The 17,093-nt window shown below is 42.3% G+C and overlaps 1 long non-coding RNA gene across 1 annotated transcript in view; it reads left to right on the forward strand.

Moving 5' to 3' along the window:
• The window catches only part of LOC310800789, a 5,072-nt gene extending 2,150 nt beyond the window's left edge, over positions 1 to 2,922 (forward strand). The window contains exons 4-5 of the long non-coding RNA XR_014553900.1: positions 440 to 532; positions 1,697 to 2,922. This is a non-coding gene — a long non-coding RNA (uncharacterized lncRNA). The remainder of the gene's footprint in view (positions 1 to 439; positions 533 to 1,696) is intronic.
• Positions 2,923 to 17,093: the final 14,171 nt, after the last annotated feature.

Genomic DNA, 17,093 nt, shown 5'->3' on the forward strand with positions numbered 1-17,093 from the left:
TGGTCTCGAGGAGTCATGTCAGCGTTTGTCTAGTTTAAACAGCCATAAAGTGCAGTTATTGCAGAAATAGACTCAATAACAACAATTAAGCAAGTACAGGAGTATCGCCGCGACCGCAGAGTTTCTTGGTGGAAAATATGTTTTTGCCATTCTCCCGAGTGGATTTGGGTTTGATTGGATCCGACGCTGATTGGCTGAAGGAGTTGTCTGTCAAGGCAACTAAGCCCGCCCATGCTCCCGCCCCTGCTAAACCCCCCCCATGGCATCGGGGCCAGACCGTCACGCAGAACCAAATGAAATGTGAGTTCACGTGACGGGCTGGTTTACCAGGCTACTTGCTCCGTGCACTCAAATCACATGTTGTGTTCTCTCTTGACAGTTCATCGTGTATGAATAATGGTTCAGTATTGACACAATATTTGTTGTGCTCTGTTCACAGAACCAAAGCATTGAGATGAGACATGAAGCTGTTATCTGCACCTTCATACTGTACCTTGGCGAGAAAGAAGAGGAACTTTTTGACGAATGCCAGGTAATGCATGATTTTTTTAACACTTTAAAATATTAATTTGTTATTATTTAAAATGCTAATTAACGGTAAGAGAGGAAGGCAGACGAAGGGATGGAGGGAAGGGATGGAGATATTACACTCAGCGATGGCCCAAATGGCAGATAAAAAAAATAAAAAATCATAATGTATCATCTGGAAGAACAAACTCAATTTCAATGATTCAAATTAAGTACAATCACAAAAATTAAACGTGCTCTACGGTTACAAAGCCATAGGTGGGCCTTTTCCATTGGCCCCTTTGGCCACTTGAGCTAAACCATGTCACCCTGATTTATGTTTCCTTTACCACTTTAAATGCGCCAAGCCTTGCCCGACATGGACATGGGGCCAAAGGCACGGCTCATGTGATCAGGAAATGGTACAGTAAAATGAAGCAGATATCTGAAAGTACAAACCGAAACACAAGAGACAAATTAAACATCAAACCACAGAGATTGAATTATTAGAAGCTAGAAAATAACACTTGAGAGGCTTTTAAACACACCTTTCTCTCTGCTCTCTCCACTCTGGAGAGAGACAGGAGAGTTTGCTATTACAACCTAACCTATGCTGCAACACAGCTGTTTGTTTGAGGGGGAGGAGGGGGGTCGTCAAGGGTTGACTGAGGCGTTGCTGCAGCTCGCTTGCAATTTTGCAACCCGCTCGAGGTGGGTCTAGTGTGCTTTGGTCCCATTCCAGAGAAGGTCCATCTCGATCGCAGCTCGGCATGGCTTGGCACATAAAAAAAATTGTAATGGAAACTGAAATCAGCTCGACATGGCATGGCTTTACACAGCTAAAGGTGACAATGTAAAAGGCCAATTAAGGTGCAGAGCCACACGATTGGCTGAAAGCAACATGTATGCAGGGGCTACCATCTGGAATGCAGCCATCTTGTGCCATGTTCTGCAAATATTTTATGAATGCTGGCTTACTGTAAAAGCATCACAGTGTGAACTTACTGTAGATTTGACACAATTTAACATAATCTGAGCTATGTTTAATAAAGGTCATTTTTAACACTACTGTATGTGTTCATTCTGCCCTGACAATGTAATCACTTCAAATGATTCAATCACTCTATTTTGTATTTGTTTCTCAACTGAATTGTCTTATTTTTTCTTGTCAATTGTATGAGGGGGACAGTCGCAGTGATGCCACTCAACACATCCTCAAGATCCTGGTCGTCCATGGTGCTGATCGAGAGGAGCCAGTGGATGTATCCGTCCTTCTTGAGGGCAAGAAGATGTCAGGATGCGACAGTACTGCTGTCGCCATGGCAAGTACTGTACAATCTGCTGCTGGTACGCCTCAAATCACTTCTCCATCTTGCAAAAGACTGTAACAATTCACCTGCATTGGACCCTCGTCTCGCATACAGCAGCTTGTGGACTTTCCAATGTCATGACAGACATGAATCAATAACACATGCATCTGATATAGAATGGTTTTTTTTTTGCTGTAACTGAATGTTCATTCAAGTGTCTGCTTTTCTGTAAAATTTTTCCAAAGTCAAGTCCTGGACATATTTGACCAGATCCAACACAAGTCTTTTAGAGCAGTGGTTTTCAAACGTTTTCACATCAAGGACCCCTACATGACACAAATTAGACCATGGACCACATTTGATAAGATTTTGTCCCAGGGTCCACCATCTGATACAATATTACAGAAAGTGTACGAAAATCCATGACCAAAATAGTCATACATTCTGTCATTGTATTACTTTTGGATGGAATTATAGTAAAATAATGTCTGTCGCTTTTTGATGGGGATCTTCTTAAGGACCCGTGGGGGTCCCCAGGACCCCACTTTGAGAATCACTGTTTTAGAGAGTCAGAACATTTATGGTCGCTATGATTAAGGCACTTAAAGGGATAGTTTGGTTTGTTTGAAGTGGGGTCCTATCAGCTAGTTGCATACACTAACTGAAATAGGTACAGTGTTCTGGACGCTGAGCGCACCGTCTATCGAGACCCAGCACTCCAAGCAACAGCCTCCACAGCTCTGTCTCTAGTACACGGGGCCAATAACTAAAACGTAATTTAGCCACCTAAAACAACGCCCACCTAAACAAATCAATATCAGTGTACATGCAAGCTCTATTTTGACAATTTTCAGCACTTTACTTTACCGTCAAACAGCCCTCTCATTCGGCACTATTTCCTCCCAACCATAGAACTACTGTATTCCTCCGCTAAACACCTGCACAGAACACAGAGCCGCGGTTTACAAAACAGGAAGGCTTAGAAGAGAGACAAAACACTGACTTACTTTAGAGACAACAAGTCACCTGGCCTCTCACGTCTGGGACGTTTTCCCCAATTCATCCTGGGAATGGTGAAAAAGGTCTGCAGGACACCCCGGCATTTAGGCAGCCTATTAGGCAGTTCCTCGTATCTCTCTTTCTGCCTGTTCACTCTCTCTCTGCAAAAGTTCCTCTTCTTAGTCTCTCTGGTTCATAATTGTATTTGTCACCAAGGTGAATGGCATATCGTCCTCGCTATCAAAATCACTCATATTTTCGTTTGTGTATTCTATTTGTTGTCTTCACTAACAAGCCGGGAGAAATAACCCAAAATAACAGCTGATCTGCGGAGTAATCCAGCGCCGCGGCTCTGTGCAGGCGTTTAGCGGAGGAATACGGCAGTTGTACGGTTGGGAGAAAAAGTAGTACCGAATGAGAAGGCTGTTTGGCAGAAAAGTAAAGCGCTGAAAATTGTCAAAATAGAGCGTACATGTACAAATATATCGATTTGTTTAGGTGGCCGTTGTTTTAGGTGGCTAAATTACGTTTTAGTTCTTGGCCCCGTCTACTAGAGAGACAGAGGTCTGGAGGCTGCTGCTTCAGAGTGCTGGGTCTCGATAAACGGTGTGCTCAGCGTCCAGAACACTGTACCTATTTCAGTTAGTGTATGGAACTAGCTGATAGGACCCCACTTCAAACAAACCGAACTATCCCTTTAAGTGAATGATTTTTTAGTGGTCTTGTGTCTGCCCTGGTATGTCACCTTTTTCATTATCCATGTTTGCATCCCTGGTCAAGCCAATTCCACGGTTTTGTTGTTTCAACCATTTGGAAGGTTTTACGGAATGCACCTTAAGTAGATGCTTCCAGATGTCACATGTGATATGAACATTGGTGATTCATTGTTGGGAAAAAAATAAACTGTTAAATGGTATTTTAGTTGTGATTTGTGAATATTTCGTAACATTTATGGAAAACATGTAAAAACATTTACATAATAGACCCTTCTCACGGGGGCCATTTTGTGTCGAAAAGGCAGAATAAACACAGGTGCAAGCAAAACACTAATAAGGATTTCCAAATTCCAATCATGGAAGTTGGAAACCCTCATTAGTGTTTTGCTTACACCTGTGTTTACCCTGCCTTTTCGACACAAAATGGCCCCCTTGAGAAGGGTCTAATTATAGTGAGTAATTATTAAGTAATTAAAATGTCAAACAGAGAACAATACAGATGAATAAGATTTACTTGATAGTTTTAAATAACATTTACTTAAAGGTTTTAAGTAGATCTTACTTGATACTGGCAAGTGAGTTGTACTTAGTATTTCAGCACTAAAATTTACTTGAAAATCGCTGTGCAATTTGTCGCAGTGTTTTCTTTAAGTAAATCTTACAAATTATTTCTTTGAGTGTGGAATCCCAGACAGGCAGCTCCAGCGCAGCGTTGCATTCTCAGCGCTTGCTGAGAAGCTGAATGCTTTCTGCAAAGCCGACACCAACTAACGTTACGGGGTTAAATGCGGGGTTAACAGCCTTTCTTTTGCAAAGAAGACATTAGCCCGCATCTATTCTTGTACAAAACATCATTTTCTGCGAAGTATTAGTAAAGTTATAAGCGAAGATCGATTCACAAGGATCTGACAGCTGTCTCCGCCATTTTTTTTTCTACGTTGTCATTTGAGGTAAGCCTTATTATTACTCTCTTAGTAAGAGAGTTGCCATGGCAACCAATAACCCATGGCCATGGGTTATTGAACTCGGTTACTGGAATTATACAATGGCTGTGAACCAATCAGATTGCTTGATTTGAGAGAGCCGTTTTATAATAACATTTATAATCCAGCGCACATGAGGATATCAGGGTTTGACACTTCTTTTTATTAATAGATTACATTAAAAAAGCAAGGAGTAAACAATCCGTTTCGAACATACTGTAGATTAATCAGATTTGCTTTATAGATCATTTTTGTCAAAAGTAGCTTATTATTGCCTATTAATGCTGAGTTTACTCAATATTAGGCTGCTCAGTATTATTTTATTTTTTTAATATTGTTTTTTTTCACAAACTACTTTGACAAAAATTGGCGGAACTCCCTGTTGAAGACCACTGACCTACAGTATGTTGTCTGTGGGTATGTGCAGGTACTGATCATTTTTGACAAACGTCAACCAATTCCATCTGAGACCATAATTGCAGCACAGCGCCAGACTACAGCCTTTTTTACATAGTGATTTTGTGGATTTGAGGTTTTTCAGTTACATTTTTCAATTCATGTGAGCTTCTGACACCATGTGACACAAAGTTTTAACAACTTGGATTAGTTTTGTAAAGTAGCTAATTTTCAGAAATATAAATTCACATTTTTCACTTTAATTCACTACATGTGCCAAGTGACCCATATAAAAAAAGGCAGTGCAAATCAGTTACCAATGGGGTCTCTAAAGAAGATGGTAAACCATGTACGGTAGCCTAATGCACAAAAAAGTAGTTATTTGCTATAAATAGTAAATAGTGACATGATTTATAGCAAATAAATATCTTATTTCATGCATTATATGATTTCCCACCTTTTCTGTTGGATAAATGATAAAATCACATTGTCACAATAGAGATGAGGATGCTCATTAGAACAATTTCAAAATATCATTAGGTTGTAAGTAAAATGGATGCTGACTTTTTATTCCAAAAACAGAGAACATGCTGGAAAGTGAGTTTTGAAAGCCAGAGAGCTGTCAGAGCAGCTGATCAACAACCCCATCTTATACAGTACAGGTACAATTTAGTGCTATGGGACAGTATAGATCTTAGTTATTTTACCTTTGAACTAAGTCCCCTGTCTGTCTGTCTGTCTGTCTGTCTGTCTGCCTGTCTGTCTGTCTGCCTGTCTGTCTGCCTGTCTGCCTGTCTGTCTGTCTGTCTGTCTGTCTGTCTGTCTGTCTGTCTGCCTGTCTGTCTGTCTGTCTGTCCCTCTCTCAGGGGGAACCAGAACTGGCCCAGCAATGGCTGGAGAAACTCAACGACATGTGGGAGCTCCAGAGGTTTCAGCAGGACTGTCACGAGGTATGAGACCCACACATGCGCACTGCAGGCTGGTGACAGGGCTATGAAGGCTTGACACTGAGGGGAGAATTACAGCAGTTTAGCAGCATTTTTCATAGGGAAAGAGTGAACAGGATGGCAAGCCTTTTGGTTAAAGCATCGATTGTAAAGAAAAGTGGACGTAGTGAGTGTGACATCACCCATACATGTAGGTTTCTGAAGGGCCGTTTTGAAGCCAAACGTTGGTGTCTACAAGCACTGCCATGTTGACATGTTTTGGAGCTGGAGCAGCCATGAGCGAAGCTGAGGGTTTGCCAGAGTTTTATAACCATTGTATCCCATTAATGATGCAATTATTTAGACACATCTTAGAAGAAGTGAAATGAGCTACTAAGACCATCATCTTGTCGTGACTAGGCAGACCGGGCAAAAACAAACAAAATAGCAGACAAGGTATTTTACTGAGAGTCCAAGTATTTACAATGGGCTCTCTGGCCAGAATGTGCAGAGAAGAGTGAGCTTGGCTTGTGGAGGCTGAGGCTGGTTGCAGCATGGATGAAAGGGTGGAGCCGCTCTGGGCAGAGGAGGACTTGAGGTCCCAGGTTGGAGGCTGAGGCTGGTTGCAGCATGGATGAAAGGGTGTGTGATGACGTTGCACAGAAACCCATCTATTGAGTTCATAACCTGTTGAGCATTGGTTAGAGGACAGCTATAAAAATGTGTGCTGTAAACAGAAATCCATTCTTCAATTTTAATCCAAAATAATGCAACTTCCGGACACGATACATTTTGCCGCAATACTGTATCGATATTTCAGAAAAATATACCATATCTATTTTTTTGCACGGCCGTGTGTTCAGTAATATAATAAGAATACTTTTTATTTCAGTGCCTTCAGTAAGACACTCAACACTCGGTAGTTTTGACTCAATTTGTCCACTTATCAGTTATCAATATAAAGTGATGTACATATTATTACACTACCTGGGTGGTGTACAGCGTGTTGTATTTTTAGCTCTATATTTAAATTTTCAGTAAATTATGTAGAGTATTGCAATATATCGCAATATGTATTGTATCGCAATGTATCGTGATACAATCGTATCGCGACCCATGTATCGTGATACGTATCGTATCGTGAGGTCCTTGCCAATACCCAGACCTATATGTGTAATATATTAAGTGTTCCTCTGTGCTCTATGAGGCCATTTAGAGGCCATTTACACCTGGCGCTAACATGCGTTTTCTGTGATCAGATTGTATTTGATCACTTCAACCTGATTCCATTTACACCTGGCGCTAACATGTGTTTTCTGCAATCTGATTGCAATCTGACTGCAGAAATTGTTGTCCTCTCAATCCGCATAAAGTTGCTGTATCCAGATTGAGAGGACACATTGCATTTACACTTGTGTTCAATGTGTACACAATGCATCCCTGACCACCTCCGGAGGTGGTTTGGCCGATCAGATTGCAATCCTTCAATGCGTTTTGGGGGTGTTTACACCTGGCATTTCAAGTGATAAAACACAATGTGATTGCAATCTGATCACAGAAAACACATGTTAACGCCAGGTGTAAATGGCTGCTAATGCATAAGCTCCAGCGCACACATCATTTACATATCATTCACATATCATTTAACTACAACGGCCAATCATCATTTTAACAACCTGTTTTCTCGATTTCTTAAAGGTTTGTAACAGAGGTGACAGGTTCTAGACTAGTAGCCTAACACAATACAGGGCTATTCAGGACAGGGTTTCATTTGAAATAGTACATTAAGGATTGTGTCATTTGTGTCTATTTGTGTTTTCAGCAATCTGTCCTGGCTGCTCTGTGATGGAGGTAAAGTCACAACTTAGCGTTTCACTTATTGGAGCTCCTTCATCCCAACAGCCGTCCGTATTCCAAACAAACAATGAAAGACTTTCACACACTGTCATATTTGCACGTTGCCACATGCACTTTTACTTACTTTTAGCTCTAATCGTATGTATGTTTTTAACCCTTATGTCTGTTTATTTGTTTTTGTCGTTTCTACCCAGTTTTCTCATGTTTCTAAGCTGACATAATAAATAAATGTTAATATATATATATATATATATATATATATATATATATATATATATATATATATATATATATATATGATATATATACACACACACACACACACACACACACACACACACACACACACACACATACATACATGCATACATATATAATATAAACATATATGATGATCTTTGACAGGAGTTGATAGGTTCATAGTTAACCCACTTCACAGGCTGAGAGCCAGTCTTGTTGTTAGTGCGACACCTAGTGGCCAAACATCAAACTCGGCGTCCCTGTAATAGACCAAATCACCGTGACGTCACCATGTAAACAAATTTACTTCCGGGTACCACTTGGGGAAGGCGGCAGGTTTAAATGTGCGTGTTGTCAAATAAATGCTGTCAAACCCTCTCGTTGTTTTCGGCCGACTACTTTCAATTTAAATGGTTAAACGGTTGGTAAACATGCTTGTCCGACGTATCTAGCCTTTCTTCTGTGTTTGTTTTATGTAGTGTTAGCTAGCTAATAATGTTTGTTTGTCTGTCAAACTCGCTGTTTTGCAGACTCATTAACGTAGAAGAGCCTGGTGACGCGAGGTTACGTTAACGTTACAAACAGAGCTACTGACGCCACGTTAATTTAATTTAGCGTCAAGTCTACTCTGGTCTGGTCCAACAGGTAAATTAGCTAGTCTGGTCGTTAGTGAAAGTGTTGTTATGAATGATATTAAACAACAACACAACACGGACGAACCATTTTTGTCTTCTTTGTCTGTTTTTGTCTTCAACACGTCAGTTTGTGCCGTCCACCGCCATTATAATGTGTGGACCCAGGGGTACCCGGAAGTAAATGTAAACATCCAGGTGATTTGGTCTATACAGTACTTTTGAGTTCAGGCTCTGGCAGTCTTTTGAATGGCCCATGTGTCTTACATTGTGTTGCATCAGTATTCCTTGAAAAACACCCACTTCAAATGTATTCATACATTTTCCTCTCATGTTCTATTTATGATAGAGACAGACAGCACTTTGCCCAGGCCATCGCCATTCTGAACACCCATGAAGGTGAGAGGTCTGCCCTCCACACATTACCCAAACATCTCTCACTCTCTCTCTCTCTCTCTCTCTCTCTCTCTCTCTCTCTCTCTCACAGATAGATTTAATTCACTATAAATAATATCACTTTATGTGGATATTCATATTATTTTCGTTATTTTTCAGGACTACCAGCGCATGTTGGATTTGATGAGGGACATCATTCTGGCCACAGACCTGGCTCACCACCTTCGCATCTTCAAGGACCTTCAGAAGATGGCTGATGGTGCGTAGTGTAGCAGTAATACAGTGAAGTGTCAATGAACAGCCGTATACATCAGCTGCTCTCAGCTTCTTTCACTCACAACCTCTACTTGAGTCCAAAACTGTGACACCAACACGTGGTCTTTATTTTCCTTCTTCACGTTATTTCATTAAGATTAGAAGTGTTTACTGAATTAGAAACTTTTGTGTTGTTGAAAATCATTTTGTGATGTTCCCAACGGTGCACCATGAGTATACCCATCTCTTCTGGGGATATATTGTGGAATTACAATATATACTGTACCAATGTTACCATTATGCTTTCCTACGTTTTGCTTCATCTTATTCTCATACCTCTGAAGTCAAACTCCAAAATCCCCTTGCAGTATCCATCCATGGCTTTCTTACCTTCTGATCATTTTATCTGACTAAGTTCCCCCTTCATAGTGTAAAGAGACAATGGGCTACATGCACAAGTCCACTACTTCCTGAAATGAGTACAGCTTCTTTATTTCCTGTCATCACTATTGGATGAAGTGATTAATGTCAGGTGTGCTGCAGTCACAACAGTCATCAGGCACACCTGATTCATCAGTTCATCCAATAGTGTAGGACAGGAAATAAAGAAGCTGTACTAATTTCAGGAAGTAAAGAAGTTGTGCATGTAGTCTATTGCTCAGTGCAGCCTTATGTAATATAATTGGCTATAACTTCCTGGCCAGTAGTTTGCTACGCCTGAATGCAATCAATGCTACATTACCGCGAGTGGAGCTGTCCTCAGTCGAATCAATTTTGAGCAGTTAAAGTGCTTCAATGACATGAATAACCTCTTAACTGGTGACTGCTTTACACCAGTGTGAAACATGTCAAACTTGCTCTACAGCACAATTAAACCAACACAGAACGACAGGCTGCTACTGGGTCTAAATTTCATTAAATATATAATTTCTTCTTACCAAACTACACGTGCCCAACACAACACAATCCCTTATTGTGGCGTTTAATTATTTTCTACTTTCTATTCATAGAAAGTCTTAGGAGCACATACATCTGAGTGTGGGACACTGAATACAATTTGTGATAATCAATTACTTTTTCAATCAGACATTTTATGGCAAAGCTAAAGCGTTTGTGCCAAAGGATAACTTAGATTCTGATAATAGACCTTATTCGCTAACCCTGACGCCACCATATTGTTGACATACCGTCCTGCGCGCACACAGCGCTGCAGCTGACAACTAGTAATAGCCTTATTGTCATTTCTGTTCCATTACAAAATAGCGATGGTAATGACAGCAATAAAAACCCCACAGTTGTTTGTATGCTGCCGTTAATGCCTGTAATAATAAACAAAAGAAAAAACGAGGTGAACAAACTTTGCTGTGAGGAGCTGTCAGAAAGTTTCACCTGTCTCTCCTAACTATCCACACCTCTCCTGTGCTGCTGACGTATCCTCCGTCTCGCTCCCTTCACGTCTGTGGACGGTAGAGATAGAAACAAACCACAGGGACTTTATTGCTGTCATTACTACAGCCGTGTGTAACGCATGTCACCATCCAAACACAACAGGAATGATACAGGTAACGATAACGGCGGCTAGCTTCCTATAAACGCTGCTCTCACATAGGCTGTCACTTAAAGCTGCAGCGCTATGTCAACAATATGGCGGCGGTGTGCGTGCCCGTACGTGAGTGACGTCAATCGAATAAGGTCTATAGCAGTATGGAAAAGTCAATTTTATTTATTTAACGCCAAATCATAACAAGTTATCTCGAGATGCTTTATAAATAGACGGTTTACAAATAGCTGTTCAGAGAAAGTGATTTATGATAGCGTGAACGACATTGTGTGTGTGTGTGTGTGAGATACAACCCAAAGAGTCGGACCCACCGCTCCATGCTGTTGTGCCTGTTGATGACATCATGTGACCTGTCAGACCAGACCAAGGGTTGGAAGACAACGCGCAAGATCGCTGTCAGTTCAAAGTCGACAGCAATGTCTATAGGAAGCGTTTGAGCCCAAAACATGACTCGTTTATTTTTTGGGTTTACGACAACAACAAAAAATTAGCTCAAAATAACTATTACTGTAAATTTTATTACACGCCACATTTTTTACATTACACCCCCCCCCCCCCCTTCATATCTTGTTTTGGAATGAAATTATTCCTATCTTAATCCAATGCTTTGCTTTCACTTCACAGCTCGCCGTGGGGCTGCAATAGGTTTATTTCAATTGTGGAAGCAAAATGGTGTGAGCCAAAGCAATGCTATATCAATGCTATCAGCACTCAGATATTTAGATCTTATTCCTGTGCACAGCCTACTATGGGGTTTGAACTACACTGTCTGACAAATATAGTTTATTCCACAATACAAATATTGCACATTATTATTACAATGATAATCATTTGAACAATTATCACTCTCATGATTAGTGTAATATCAGATAGTTGTATTGGGTTCAGAGATATTTGTCTCTGGAGAACTATTTTCATTCTACTTCTACAGTGACACTAAAGTTACTTATGGCCCATTTCCACTGCAGGTAGTAGCGCGGTCCCGCTCCGCTCGACTTGATAAATGGTCTCATTCCACCGGTAAAAACTGTCCCAGCCGGGTTGTATTGGCCTCGAGTCGTGCTACTTGTCGTACCTGCCTCGTCTGGGTTCTATTCTGTGAACCCGGTACCATACGGTGACGTGAAAACATTGTTGACGACTGATTGGTCAGGCAGAATCGTGTCAATGCAATGCTGCATACCAGTTTAGTGGGCTTACCTTCTCTTCTGTTATGTATATTTCCATCAGTCTTTTGTTTTGCTGCCTTCGCCTCTGGTGAAATAAAATCGCGGCGGTGATTTCAATTGTCTGAAAAAAGTCAGCTGCTCAGGAAGCTAGTTGAGTGCAGCGCTCCGCTAGGCCGCAGCGGGTCTTTGGTGAAGCCGCGGTCTTGCCTGGTCAGAAGCCGCCGGGGTACAGGCTTCACTCTGTTGCGCCTCTCCCGTCCGCGCGCAGCGCATGCCTGTGAGTTTGACTAACTACAAAGTGATATCCATTCTCCTGGCCGATTGTCACATTTGCCCATGTACACTGTAGGTCATTTAGAGGCACCAGTATTTCATAAACAGTTTAAAAGTTCTGTGGATGGATTTAATTGTAACGTTATGTTATAGCCTACTTCGGCTATTAGGCGGAGGACAGATATGCGGTCGCTATGACGACCAGCTGTGGGCGGGGGCAGATGAACGGCGGTCGAAGCAGAACATCCATCGGGCCGAAACGAGTAGAGCCGACTGGTGACGAGCTGTGCAGGGCAGTAAAATGTGGTGGAAATGAGCCATAAGCTACCGTAAATTCCGGACTATAAGCCGCACCTTTTTTCCCGTTTTTTGGCCTTTTTTGGCCCCTGCGGCTTATATAACGGTGCGGCTTATCTATGGATTTTTTCAAAAAAAAAAAAAAAAAAAGCTCTTTTTTAGCACTCTTTCTAACTATAAATCCACTTCTGTTTTAATTTCCTCTCTTGCCCTCTTTTCACCACACTGTATGACACTGTATGACACTGTATGACACTGTGTGCACTGTAAATAACAACACAGGTGGTGTTGTGTTATGTTGTTTTGTTGAAATGTTAATAAATGGGAGCATACATATGGTAATTAAACATTAAAACACAATAAAAAAAAATAAAAAAAAACATTAAAACACCCGTGGCTTATAGTCCGGTGCGGCTTATATAAGAAAAAAATAGTCAACTTTGAAGGTGCGGCTTATACACCGGTGCGCCTTATAGTCCGGAATTTACGGTAATTAAACACAGTCCAACAGCGGTTTCTAAACAGATTAAAACATGCATTAGCGCCACCCACACTCACTGCTCAAATGACCCAGCCCTTCAGATTACTTATTTTATTGTTAATGTAGGCATTACAGGTGGTATTTATGTAAAATATAGAGTGACAGCTTGGAATAGATATAAAATTTAAGTTTCTACACTTCACTGTGGGTTTGTGATGCACCTGTGTTGAACCAATGGGCGCTCAGCTTGATGTGTTTCTCGTCATCCTCTGTCAGCCACAGTCAGGCGCAGTTGGTGGGGAGCTCGTTGCTGGACCTTCCTGTCGGGTCTGTTTGAGGAGTGCTTCTCCCTGTTGTTCCTGTGAGGTGATCGGGAGCGGCTCCTCTCGTGGCGTCCCGAGTGAGCAGAGGACTGGTGATGTCTTCCAGCAGGGACCTGAGAAGAGATTTCACAGTTACTGGTTCCAGTGCCCTGTCAGTGTTTGGGCCCTAAGCCCTCCATATTAAATTGTCTGGATGGGCCTGTCACTGACAATACACATCAGTGGAAAACTAACCTGCAAATTAAATATGGCTGAATTTGTGTGCCGTATCCTCCAGACTGCTGCATTTTTCACTAAGTAGGGATGCCGCTAGTTATTAAGACTAACTTTCATATTTATTTAAATGTATTAGAGCAGCACAAATTAACTCGATCATCTTGGCTATCGTCAGCAACAGGATTTTGCTTAACACGTTCACTGCCAATGACGTGTTTTTACGTCAAACAAAATCCAACCGTTCACTGCCAATGACGTGTTTTTACGTCAAAAAAAATCGATTTTGTTTTTTTGACGGTGGGATGTGCATCTAACCCTTTTACATCTCTTATATAAGTATTGGACGTGTACAACGTGTACAACCCATTCCACCGACCCACTAAGTGGCGACAGTGCTTTCCTGACTAGAGGAAGGCAAGCAAAAAGCAGTGTGACGAAGCCATTCTCATGAAAATGGTTTGGCGAAAACGCTTTCGTTTTCGCGCTGATTGCTGGCGATGCGGGATTGCAAATTTGCATAATAGATTATGGGTGGAACACACTTTGAAACACGCAGCATAAATATGACCAGAATCGCAAAAGCTTCATCAAAGCTCTCAACCAAAACTCCAAGAAGCGAGCGAGTCCATCCAGACTTCCTCAAACAGCGGCCGCGCAGACAGGCAGCAGCAGCAGCAAAGCAGTGAGACTGGTGACAAGCTTGTGACACGGCCGCTGCAGCCAAGAAGAACGCCCACGGAGGGAGGAGTTGGAAGCAGAGGGGGGTTTCCTGCTGTTATGGAGGAAATTACTGTTCAAAACTATTGTTTAGATGTCTGACGTCTTACTGATGCCAAAAATGAATGGTTAAAGTGACTGTTCTATCGAATTTCACAAAAAGCCGTTTATCTCTGAATAATTTTTCTGACGCTGAAACCATGCTGTATTCAACTGCTAATGCTTACATAACTACTAACTCTACAAACTAACTCTTTTAGACAGAGAAAGCACACATTCTATTAGTTCTTTTGAGATATTGTGTGTTCACAAAATCTTAGCAGAAAAGAATCCTCGGGTCTTGAAAGATGAGCCAGAATCCTCAAAAAAACCCTCTGGCAGAACCTACCTACAGTAAAAAAAAAACGTCTGGCAGTGAATGTGTTAAGAAAATTATATTATGAAATTTTAATATGTGGACTGGAATTCCCTGCATGCAGTGTAAAACAACTTGAACTAATGCTTACATCTCCGCCACCATCCTGCCCCGCCCAGAACACCATGAAGCCAGGGAAGCAGCTCCTGAGCGAGAAGAGCTTTGGTGTGGCGGTTTGCTGTTTGTGTTTAGTTAAGATGCTGCTCAGCATTTTTAGATTAAAGGCCCATTCACAACTAGAATGTTTACTATAAAGACGCTTTTTGAAAAAGACCATCACCTTTTGGGATTAGCGCTAAGGCTGTTTACTGACCTGGAAGCTAGTTTGCTAGTTAGCTTTTGCTTGCATGATGCTAAGAAAATAGCATAATCTCTTGGCCACCCTGACTGCAAAATGCGGTATTATCCTATGTTTTCAATATGAGCAGGGTTTAACCACATGTGTCTCCAGTAGCCTGTTGAAAGCCATTTAGCCACGGTGAAGTTACAGGTGTTTCTTTCAACCCCATGCTCTCAACATGGGCTCCAGGGGACTTGACTCTTTGATCCACAGTAGGCTACAATAGATTTGGTGTGCAGAGTCACCTACTGCTAAAAACTTGGTGGCCATTAGCACCATTAGCTCTGCTCTCATAAGCACAATCATCTCATGAAAGCACCATCAAACATGTTCTCTGCCATTTCCTCTCTTTTGCAGCAATCCATCAACCCAAATCCATTGACTATGTTGTTATTTACTTTAGAGAGCAAGTCAAGTAAAAGCACGTCGCTAAAGTCATCATGGTCCATTTTTTCTCTGAATATTTGGTGCTGATATTGTTGGTAGTGTGAACGCTCTCTCTTCTCTACTCCCCTCTCTTCTCTCCTCCCCTCCCCTCCCCTCTCCTCCTCTCCTCTCCTCTCCTCTCCTCTCCTCTCCTCCCCTCTCTCCTCCTCCCCTCTCTCTCCCCTCCTCTCCTCTTCTCTGTGCAGGAGGTGCAGGTACGTATGGGCGAGACGGAGCAGCTGTATGCAGAGGTGGCTGAGGTGGCGGTGCTCCAGCAGCATTGGCTCCACGACACTCTGGCCGTCTACAGCATGTTCAGTGAGGTCAACGCCTGTGAGCTGTGGATCGACGAGGAGGAGCAGTGGCTGGACAAGATGGAGATCCCCGAGAGGCTGGAGGACGTGGAGGTGGTGACACACAGGTTAGTGTGTTACAAACTGACTTTTGTATCCAAGAGTGGATACTATGACTGTCCCATTATATTCCAAAATGCCCTTCCCTGTAGGTTCGAGAGCCTGGACCAGGAGATGAACAGCTTGATGGGAAGGATCCTAGATGTCAACCAGATAGTCCAGCAGCTCCTGGATGGAGGTCATCCGTCTTCTACAGAGCTCAGAGGCTGTCAGGACCACCTCAGCTCCAGGTACTGACCTCACACTGGCCGCCCACTCTGGGTCTTTAAAGCGTTCGGCTCTGGGCAAAGCGTCGGACCGCAGGCCGCCCAGTGTGGGTCTTTAAAAAGCATATTGGCCTAAGCAAATTAATGGGTCGCGACTTAATGACTAAGGAAAAATGTGGGTCATGAGGCTAGACCAGTTGAGAACCACTGCTCTAGGTGGTATTGTTTCTAAGCTACAGCTAATTAAATTCAAGATTTTGCCAGATTTTTCTAAACCCCATTCAAGTCAATGGTGGAGAAAATGGCACTTAATCGCGAATAGCACCCAGAATGCCCAAAATGTTTGGCAGATCGAAAAATAGGAGTTTATAGATTGTGCCTTGCTTTCAGAAAGCACAATAGTAGAATGTGAATGACTCTTCTCCCTCCCTCTATCCCGTCAGGACCTGGACTCGTTCCTGACCTGGCTGGTCCAGACTCAGACGGCTGCAGCCTCGGACCAGCTGCTCTGGAGGAGGCGGAGCCTCGGACCAGCTGCTCTGGAGGAGGCGGAGAGACTCATCAACAAACACGCCGCCCTCAAAGAGGAGATCGGACGGTGAGCTGCTGAGGGGCGGAGCCACGGCTGTGGTGACTTCAAGAAAACTACATTACAAAACACAGCATATTGTGTTGACAATTGAAACAAGGAAGTGCACACAAAGCATCAAGGTGTCAGGCAGCTGAAAGTAACATCAAACTAGACTAGACTAGAGGTATTGAAATGAGTAATGTATCAAAACATACAACATTTATAGTAAACATGTTATCCCCCACCAGTGATGTAGTTCCACCCTTGGGTCAGTCCCATTCATTGTCAATGCCGCCCCCTAGTGGCACAAAGTCAACATTACTGTTTGACTGAACAATCTGACAGATGGATCCATAGCCCCCTTTAGTTCATGCATTAACATCATGCATCATGACACAAATGGGACAAGATGTCACTTAGTTTCCTCAGTAATAGTAATGACATATTCCCATTAGCTATTGCCTCTAT

Source organism: Poromitra crassiceps (assembly GCF_964638095.1).
Source record: "Poromitra crassiceps genome assembly, contig: HAP1_SCAFFOLD_72, whole genome shotgun sequence".
NCBI lineage: Eukaryota > Metazoa > Chordata > Actinopteri > Beryciformes > Melamphaidae > Poromitra > Poromitra crassiceps.